Genomic DNA, 10,974 nt, shown 5'->3' with positions numbered 1-10,974 from the left:
TGGAAAACACTTTTATTTAAAAAAAATAAAAAAATAAAAATGAATTACCACTATAACCAGCAGATGGCGATAGAGTAGCATTTATTTGCGCTGTCCCCTGCTGCTGAGATAACACCGCTCCAACTCCGGTGGTGGAGGCGTCCACTTCCACAACGAAGGGCAGGTCGGGATCAGGGTGGACGAGGAGTGGAGCGGTGGTGAAGGCTTCCTTCAGGGTGTTAAACGCGACGGTGGCAGCTGGAGTCCAGGACAGAGACTTGGGCTTGTGGCGGAGTAGGTTGGTGAGTGGACCGGTGATGGAGCTGTAGTTTTGGATGAAGCGGCGGTAGAAATTGGCAAAGCCGAGGAAACATTGGAGTTCTTTGATGGTTGATGGGGTAGGCCAGGTCCGGATGGCATCCACCTTCCTCTCGTCCATCCGGATGCCACTGCTATCGATGTTGTAACCAAGGAACTGCACTGAGGGCTGGTGGAAGGAGCACTTTTCAGCTTTTAGGAAGAGATGGAACTCCCTCAGGCATTTTAGGACCTCCGCAACGTGGTGGCGATGTTCGGCCAAGCTCCGGGAGTAGATGAGGATATCATCGATGTACACCAAGACGAACTTGTGGAGGAACTCCCGGAGCACCTCGTGGATGAAGTCCTGGAATACGGAGGGGGCGTTGACCAGGCCATATGGCATAACAAGGTACTCGTAGTGGCCGGTGGGTGTCACGAAGGCGGTCTTCCACTTGTCCCCCTCACGTATCCGGATGAGGTTGTAGGCGCTGCGAGGTCCAACTTGGTGAAGACAGTGGCACCACGGAGATGTTCCAGGGCAGCTGGGACGAGAGGAAGGGGGTAACGGAATTTAACTGTTATGTTGTTAAGGGCTCTGTAGTCGATGCAAGGCCGCAAGCCTCCGTCCTTTTTTTCCACAAAGAAGAAACTCGAAGCAGTAGGGGAAGTAGACGGGCAGATGTAACCTTGTTTCAGGGCCTCCTTGATGTATTCCTCCATGGCCTTCTCCTCCAGGATTGACAAGGGATAGATCTTTCCCCTAGGCACTGACTCACCCGGAAGCAGGTCGATGGCGCAGTCCCATGGCCGGTGTGGAGGCAGCTTGGAAGCTCGCTGAGGGCAGAAGACGTCTCTGAAGGGAACGTAACACGGTGGTACATCCACAGAGCGTTTCTCGATGGGGCTCTCGATGGACGTGGCACAGACAGAGAGGTGTTCAGGACGAGGAGACGGAGGAACTGGGAGCTCTGAGAAACAGCTGGAGAAACAGGTGTCACCCCACTTTAGGATCTCGCCGGTCTTCCAGGAGATGACTGGGTTGTGCTGCTCCAACCAGGGACGCCCTAGTATCACGTCAGCGGTGGATTCCTCCAGAACCAGCAGATGTAATTGCTCCACGTGGAGGATTCACACTTGCAACTAGATGGGCCCGACGCACCAATGTACAGATTTCCTGCTGAGAGGCTTTCCGGTCACTGAGTGGATCTGGTAGGTAGACGGCGTGGCCGTGGTCTTGAGCTTGAGTTAACAGCGGAGGGCGCCGGAGATGAAGTTGCCTGCTGACCCAGAATCGAGGAGTGTGACCACTGGAAGGGAAATGTCAGCAGCAGTAAGGTTTACAACAATGGTGAGTGGTTCCATCTTATTTATTGAGGGAATGATGGCACTCACCATGGCAGAAGCAGTGAGCCAGGAGTTTTCCAAGAGCATGGGTTCGTGGGCTGATTCTGGAGGCCTGACGGATTCTGGTCGGCGGGGAGCGATGTTGAACAGTGGCTGGCCCTGGTGTTCTTCGAGACATGACTGCATACGAGTGGCGAAGCGCGCGCATTGCAGGAGGAATCCGCTGCAATCCTCCGCCGATCCAGAGTAGGGCGCTGGTTTGGCCATGGGACTGGCGTGCATGGGCAGTGAAGGAGTGGTGATTGTGTTGACGGACGTGATCGCTGGTGGAGGTAAAGGAGGGTTGACGGTGAGTGCTCGGCGCAAGGCGTCAACAAGCTCTTGAAACGGATCTGGATGACTCATGCTGTTGTCTTATGGTCTTGGTCCGGTCTTCTGTTACAGTACAGAAGGGACGGAGACAGAAGATGGCAGAGATGGTTGTTTATTTGACAAACAGCAGAGTAAACAGACGTGCAGGTGAGTATAACGTGACTTGGCAGGTGAATGGTGAGATGAGGATGAATGATACTGACCTTTTGTGTTGAATAGGTGGAGACCCTGGAAGACGATGGAGGATGAACAATGCTGGAGACTGGAGACACTCACACACAGACTGGGAACACGAGGAGAGACTTGAAGACGCTGGAGACAGGTAAGTAGATCGCTGGGAGTCCTTGAGGTAAGCATGAAGGTATGTCTAGATGCGAACGAGACTGGACAGTGACTGAGTGTGTGTGAGTGTCTTTAGTACTGGTGGTGATGAGCGTGCTGATGAGGTGCAGGTGCATGTGATCAATATTCCGGAGATGGAGTGCGCTGTGATTGGTGGGTGTTGGAGCCTGGCGTGTCTGTGACAGTTGTTTAAATAAATGTTTTTTTGTTTTTTTTTTCTTTGGGAGCTGTTTATCAGAAATGTTTTTTGTGGGTTTTGATTTTTTATTTAGCTGTGCATAAGACACAGTTGGGTGAGTTTGAAGGGAAAGAGAACAACACAAAACAGATAATGACCTTTTGAGATTAGTTAATAGTGTATTTAGTATTTTCTATGTTTGATGAGGAGAATCAATTAATTCTGTGCCATCCAGTAATGTTTATGACAAAGCTGCAGTCAAAAGTTCAAACTATGATAATATTATTTAAATTTGTTTCAAAGTCAGAGTACATCTTATTCATTCTTGAAGTGGTTTGATTTGGTTTAGGCATAAATGTTTATTAATGCATTAACTATCACACATGTACTAACTTGTAGTTAAGGCTGCTGTTATTCATGCATGAATCCATAATGACTCCAGCCATAGTTAAGGATAGTTCTTCATTGGTTCATGATGCTTTCAATAATCATTAGTTCATGCTGAATTAAGTATTAATTTGGGTATTAGTACATGATTATTCATGTACCCTTATTGTAAAGTGTTACCAATGAATGTATTTATTTTTAACATAAAGAGGGCTTTTGTCTATAGGACATGTTTTGTCCCTTATCTCAAGAATCAGTGATATCTATTTAAATTACTTAAAATATATATATTTATAAGAATGAAACAATGCGTCATGCATCATTATGAAGACATATGAACCATACTGAATTTTGTATCAGTTGCATTTAATAAAGCAAGCAGGCATTTTTAACTTGTAATATTTACTGCATGTGTTATGGGTGTACAAAGTGTCTCTCTGCAACCATTATAGGCTGACTCATCCTGTTGGCACTCTGTGTGAATCTCTCATGATAAACAAACACCCTGCTCAATGGCGAGGAAAAAAAAAAGTAAACAGAAAGATGGATGTGCTCATAAATTGAGTTGTAAAGAAAATATTACCAAAATAATAATTCCATATGGGTGTGGTAAACCCATCACCAAGATTTATCTTCCTGTGAGCCTGTATGAAACAAAGGATGACATTTGGAGAAGTCATTTATTTCAACCTCAAATACTGTGGATTATATCATATCATATCATATCATATCATATTATATGGACTCATAAATATAAGATTATATGGATACAGCATTATTATAACTAAATATTCTTTTTAATGACTAATTATAACTCTCTCTATTGTTTTTTGTCTAGTCCAAGAGCGCGTGGCAAAATTAGAACGTAATATTGGAGTTATCTGTGTATATGTACATATGTGTATTTTTTTTAAATTTGTAAACAATCAACTGACTGACTTTCTAGACTCTCTCAAAGAGAGTGGGTTTTTTGGTGATAACATTGTTTTTTTTCCCTGAGGGATCCACCTCATATAGAAAAGAAAAATGGCATAAATTCTTTGGAAAATGAAATTTTAAGTGCTAGATCAAGTAGCAGAACATGTACAGTTAATTATCACAGGTGATTTTAATGCTAGAACTGGTCATGAATGTGATTGAGTGCGATTACTCTGAATATATAGCATGTGGTAGATATTACACTAATGATTATTTTCAATGGCATAGAAAATCAAAAGATAAGGTTGTCAACACTTTTGGTTGATTTCTTTTGGATATGTTTCACAGATAAACTGTTCATTTTGTAAATGGAAGAGCTGGAAAAGATACTGATGGTGACTTTACATTTGTGTCTGCAGCTGGATGCAGCAAGATTGATTATTTCATCATATCCAGTGAACTCTTTGTACATGTTAGAGATTTTGAGATTTTACATGTGGATATTTCTGATAATTTCCCGTTATTATACACCATGAAAGTAAATAGGGTTGAATCAAGGATTGTAATAAAAAAAGTCAGTCTTGCAAGACCCTAGATAAGATTTAAATGGGGAACCGATGGTGAGAGGCAATTTCTGCACAGGCTATCTCATTTATTGAATAATCGTTTTAGTAACTTTTTTACTGCAGTGGAAGAAAATTTCAATAGAACAGCTTTGATCTTGACAGACTGTTTACATGAAGCAGGCAGATTTTTGATCAATAAATTTACATCTAAAAGTAAACAACTAAGGTGGTGGGATGCAGATTGTTCATCTCAGGAAGTTGTAAAATATACTTTAAATCAGGTAATGTGCGCAACTTGAACAGTTATATCCTTGAGAGGCAAATGTAAAAAGTTATGTAATAGCAAGAAAAAAACAGTAAGACTTGATTTTCCTGCTAAGACAAAAACTGAGATCAAGCACCCTGCAATAAAGCAATAAAACTCATCTGGAGAGAAGATCTCAAAGAAATAGCATAGGACAATGCCTTGCCCTCACACATCTACAGTATGCAAAGCAAAACTGGCGAATTTGTGTCGTGAGATCCATGCAAACCCGGGGCGTGTGACTCTAAGCGATATGAGTCCGTAATGAACGAATAATTGAAAGTATGGGATACCCAGAATAATCAAATATCTAAATTAATACATAACCAATGATTAATTTCTAATTGGCAACACAACCTAAGAGTAATAATCTTTTGAAATTGGAGTCAGATTAAACGAGTGAAATTAAGTGAACTTCACAGGGGCGCTGAAAAGGCATACACGCGTTAACCTTCGCCCAGGCCGTCGGATTCCGTTTTTGGGCCGATGGGGGGTTTCCTACAAACTCAAATGTTATATGTTGCAGGATAACTTAAAAAGTTATGGAAGGTCTAATGCAGTCTAATAATATCATGGACGACAAGTTGTTAGAATATTTTACAAAATTTAATATAGATGTTGACTTATTTTTGTTATAAATCATTTTTTCATAAATCAAATTTTGTTGTAAATCGTGTGAATGCCCATGAAGCTGCAGTCTTAATGAAGTTGAAGTTTTGGATAGTAATATTACTTATGATGAGATCTTTAAAATTATTATATCAATGTGCAATGGAAAAGCCCCTGGTCCTGATGGTATTATTATTGAAATGCTGAAAGCAGCATCACATATGTTATGTCATATCATGCTCCATCTATATAACAAAATATTAGACAGGTGACTTCCCTGAGGCTTGGAGCAAGGCTGTGATTTACCCGTTTTATAAAAATGATGATAAAAACAATGTAGACAATTATAGAGGAATCGCATTGCTTAATGTACTTGGTAAAATTTTTACAAAGATTTTGAACAGAAGACTAGTATCTAATGTAGAAGTAAATAATATGTTTTATGAAGAACAAGCAGGTTACAGGTTAGGTTATTCCACAGTAGACTGTAATGTAGATTTTTACATTACACTCAGTCGTTCAGAAATATATTATGAAGTGAAAAGGATGTATTGTATATTTATTGATTTCTCCAAAGCTTTTGATAGTGTTCAACATAGTCTTTTGTATTACACTCTCATTAAGAATGGTATTGGTGGAAAAGTTTAGTGTACTGAAATCCAAGTATTCCAATTAAAGGATTAGTTCACTTTGAAATGAAAATTAGCCCAACCTTTACTCACCCTCAAGCCATCCTAGGTGTATATGACTTTCTTCTTTCTGATGAACAAAATTGAAGAAATATTATATATTTAACCCTATCACTGCCATTATAAAGCTCGGATGTGTCAGGATATTTATTATTATTTCTCTGACTGTCTTCATTAGAAACAAGAAAGTCAAATACACCTAGGATGGCTTGAGGGTGAGTAAAGGTTGGATTAATTTTTTATTTCAAAGTGAACTAATCCTTTAAATCATATGTGAAAGGAACTGATTGTTTAACAGAATGTTTTTGCTGTAGCATTGGTGTACGACAGGGCTGCATGTTGAGTCCACTTTATTCTTTTCCTAAATGAATATATAACAATGTTGACGGAGAACTGTAAAGGTAAATGTATTCAGATTAAAAGTATCACAGAAGTACAGACCTTGTGTAACAGAAATCCACTGGAGGCAAGTTGTAGAGAACCCAAGTGCAGTTTATTTAAATGAATCCAAAACATGAACAAAAGACACAGAGGCATGGCATCGCTTAACAAGACACATGGAACTCACCAACCAGTGGTACAAGGACAATGCATGTCAAAGAACAAGGCAAACATTAGGGCATAAAGGCACAGAGACTAATGACTAACAAGGGACACCTGTGAACAATCAACCCAATGAACCAATGACAACATAGGACACATGACAAGGGAGCACATGACATGATCACATAAGGGCAAGGGAAACACATGATAAGGGAGCACATGGCAAACAGGAACAAAACAATAGGCTTGTTCGACTTGATGCAGCGCCGCACAGACCGATCGGCGGCTGACTTGAAGCAGTGCATGCCGGTAGGAAATTTTTGTCCGACTTGAGACAGCGCCGATGTCATGTGACTGTGACATATGGCTTCAAAGTACCGCGAGAGCGATTCAAGATCAGCCACCTGAGTCAGCCAACGCAGTTTCTCAAGAGGAGCTGCACGAGCTCTGATGATGACACAGCTGTTTCACGATTGGCCGGATTCACCGCATGACAACGATCACGTGTGTTTCGTGTTTATTGTCACGCCTTTAGTTCAACTAATGCTCACAAATCTGTATTTTTATAACAGTTAAAGCTCTTTTCATGTAGTCGCGATGTTATATTGTGTCATGTTTATCAAAATAATACTGATTAAAAACATTAGTAAACATTATAAAACTACATTAGTTTTTATATAGTATATGCTTATATTGAACTTTATTCTTGTAAAAACAGATGCTGTAAGCAGTACATAAATTATTGAATGAAAATCTCTCTGAAACATCGGTGTATTAGTCAAATATTGCATTTTTTTCACTTCAGCTGTGATAAAGTATGCTAACGTAGCGTGAGCGTCACTACGAGAAGCAGAAAGTGTCCGACTTCACGTCTCCGCTTTCAGCTCCTCCCCGCCTGCACGCGGCTACTCTCGCCGATCGGTTATATCCAGCCGCAGCCTATGTCAAACACACCTAATGAGACATGACTAGAACATAAACAAGGGAGACACATGGCAAGTGAGCACATGGCAAACCACTAACATAGCAAAGAACATTACAAAATAAGAGACATGAAACTATAAACATTAAACAAAACCCAACACCATCTGTGACACCTTGTTATACGCTGATGATATGGCTAATATATCAGATACAATTGGAGGGTTACAGAAGGAAATTGAACAGCGGGAAATATTTGTTAGCCTTTACGGTATTGGTGGATTTGAGTAAAACAAAAGTTACGGTTTTTAGAAGAGGGGACTCTTTAAATAAGAATGAAAATTTTGCTGGTGAGCAGATTGAAGTGGTTAATTGTTATATGTGGTTTACACCAAAACTGTCATGGTGGAACGCAGACAACATTTAGCAAGCCAAGATAAGAAAGCAATGCTTTCTTTACTAAGGTTTATCCGTAAGCATAAAATTAGCTGTAATCAAGCTTTGTATTTGTTCAACCTCATAGTTGCTCGCATATTGTATTATTGTTCTGAGATATTGGGGCTATGAGCCATTGGAGTGTATTGAAAACATTCAGTTCCCTTTCGAAGGAATTCGCGCTGCAACGATGACGCTTTGGGAACGCATCTGCGTTATTGCGCCTGAAGCACGTGTGTCAACTAGTCTAATGGCGAGAGTGAACCAGTGAGGTCATCCAGTGAGGTCATGACCAGGAAAGCATAAAAGCACTTCCGGAATAGCCCGGAATAGCTCGCATTAGCTTCTGTGCCTCAGTAAGCGTTCTGTGTCATACTGTTTGTCTTATTTATTGTTTTCTGTCCCGATCTAGTACAGCACAATCAGATTTGTAAGAATGGCGAATAAGCAAACATTCAAGCAGTGTGTTCCTCCCTGCCCTTGTTTCCTAATGCGTGGGGATACACACGACTTGTGTGTTATGTGTTTGGGAGTGGACCATGCCCTGTCAGCCTTTGAGGGGGCTGACTGTGAGCATTGTGAGAGGCTGCCGCTTCACACACTCCGCTCCCACCTGTCACTCTTTGAGGAGGGTATTCAGGTTAGTGTTCCTCACGGTTCTGGCCCTGCTGCTGCCAAGGCAGCACGGAAGCTGAGATTGTGGGGTTTTTTCAAAAGGATCTCGCGGAGGGGTTAGCGACGGGCTCTGCCTTTTCTCTACCTTTACCCACGGGATCCAACACTCTCTCGCTGGAATTGGAGCCTGCTCTGCAGCTTCTTCCGCCCAGGGGGAGAGCCAGGTACTTCGTTTATCTGACTATGAGGGGTTATATATTATGAGAATTGAGGACCAGTGTATGAGGAGCTGGTGAAGGTGATTACTCACGCTGTGTCTAAGTTAAATATTGAATGGCCAGCCGAGAATATTGGCGCTCATTCAAAAAGCAAACTAGATGAGCATTTCTTGTCACCAAGCACTACACCTCCACCACAGGGCCTTCCCTTTTCCCCAGATTTACACAGTGGAATATTTAGATCATGGAATAAAACTTTCTCATCATGTGTTTTCAGCCCCCAAGTGCAAATATATTCAGATATAAGGGGGTTGAAAGAGAACAGTTATGGGTCGTTGCCTAGGATTGAGCAGAGGCTTGCTAGCTATCTTTCACCTAGTTCAGGATCATCCCTGAAGGTCCTGATGCTTCCCACTAAGCCTCTAAAAACATCAACGCTAGTGGGTAAAGCGTATACGGCGGTAGGTCTGCCACACTATGCATACTATGTCTATCTTGCAGGCGTATCAGGCTAACCCGCTGAGGGACTTGGATGATGGCGAGGGGTGGGGCCTGACATGATTTGAGAACTGCGTCAGGCTACAGATTTGTCTCTCAGTGCTACAAAGGAGACCGCTAGAGCTATTGGGCGGTCTATGGCAGCCCTAGTGGCCACTGTGAGGCATCTCTGGCTGAACCTGTCAGATATTAAGGATAAAGACAAGTATATTCTCCTTGATGCTCTGCTTTCACCACCTGGCCTTTTCGGCGACGCAGTAAATAATTTTGTCGAGAGGTTTCAGTAAACAGGCGGAAGCGTTCAACCGTCCCCAACCCTCTGGGGCTACTGGGCATGAGCAGCCCCAGCCATATAGCTCCTCACACAGGGCTCACCAAAATCGTGCCCCCCCTTAAAAACCGTGGGGCACAGGACGACACTCTCCGCAGAAGCTTCCTAAGCAGAAGACGGATCTGTGGAACGTTCTTCTCGCGAAGAAGGCTTCGGCTTAAAAGAAGTCCTGACGCCATCAGTGTCAGACTTCTGAGGGCAGCCCCCTCTAGGGTGGAGTGGTGTACACCTCATTATACGGTGCCCTCGGGGGCCGTTCTGCCAACCCCGCCACCCTCTGTGCACCCTCTGAACCTCTGACTCAAAGTCAAACACAAGAAACTGCGTCAGCGGTGCACCCTCTGAGGAGGGTCAAAAAGCAGTCAATTTGGGTGTTTCCTGCCAGTTCGCTTCAGGTCACTGAAGTGGCTGCTCTGAGTACACCAGAGGCCAACCTTGAGAGGCTGGTACCCTTAGTAGATTTTCTGGCAGATATATCTCAATGGGTCCTGCACATTATAGAAAAGGTTACAGAATCCAGTTCTCATCCACCATGTTTCAATGGGGTGCTACATAGTTATTTTTCTTGAACCTTAATAGATAATTAATAGTAGTTCTTCAGGAGGTATGACAGAATTCATTAGTTATTGATTAGCTAACTGTTACTTAACAAAATCATAAAATTCTATTACATACTGATTAGTTAACACATCTTCCTTAGTAGTCAACAGTAGTGACTTAAGTGTTAATGAAGAATTAACAATTAGTTCTTCAGTAATTCCTTATTAGTCATACAGTAAGTAAGAAACAGTATTCTAAAGTGTTACCCAAAAGGATTGTAAATATTTACTACACCAACACCTGTTTTGGGGGGAGAGGACTGGGTTATCAGATATCTTGAAGAGACACCACCCAAAGGGAGTCTTCTAACTGAGCGGGGCTTCCACGGAGATGCCGCAGGGCTGTGGACATCTGGCAGCGGCGTGGCTGGAGGACTGGATGAGCTCTGGGGTGATGGAGGTGGTAAGGATCTCAACGGAATGACGGTGAGTAAGACAGTCCATACAGTCATTAGTATTGTTCAGAAACAGTGATGATGATGAAGATACCGGGTGGGATAGAGTGGGAGTTGGTAATTCCTCACTGAAGTTGATCAGCCAAGAGCAGAGGAGCAGGGAGCAGGAAAACAGAACAAAGGAACACGTGATGAGAATGACAGCAAACTAAAAGTCCATGATAATGAAACTAAACAGAACATAACTGTGACAGCATAAGTGTGAACACGAGCAAAAAGTTGCTGGCTGCAGTTCAATTATCTGCCACCGGTGTCACTAAAAACAAGGGTTTCTACATATAGCCTCTTTAAGAATTCTTGATGTTTTTTTTTTTTTTTTTTTTTTTTACTTACAAAAATTAATCTTCATAAAGGCAGGTGGATTTATTATA

General features: G+C 42.2%; 1 long non-coding RNA gene across 1 annotated transcript in view; it reads right to left on the bottom strand.

Annotated features, from left to right (window-relative positions):
* Positions 1 to 6,482: 6,482 nt before the first annotated feature.
* LOC127500783 (uncharacterized) overlaps positions 6,483 to 10,974 on the bottom strand; it is a 78,384-nt gene continuing 73,892 nt past the window's right edge. Inside the window, exon 3 of the long non-coding RNA XR_007926422.1 lies at positions 6,483 to 10,671. This is a non-coding gene — a long non-coding RNA (uncharacterized LOC127500783). The remainder of the gene's footprint in view (positions 10,672 to 10,974) is intronic.

This window comes from Ctenopharyngodon idella, chromosome 19 (genome assembly GCF_019924925.1).
Source record: "Ctenopharyngodon idella isolate HZGC_01 chromosome 19, HZGC01, whole genome shotgun sequence".
NCBI classification, from domain to species: Eukaryota; Metazoa; Chordata; class Actinopteri; order Cypriniformes; family Xenocyprididae; genus Ctenopharyngodon; species Ctenopharyngodon idella.
The sequence above is the reverse complement of the archived record's forward strand: the minus strand, read 5'-3'. Positions and strand labels throughout refer to the sequence as shown.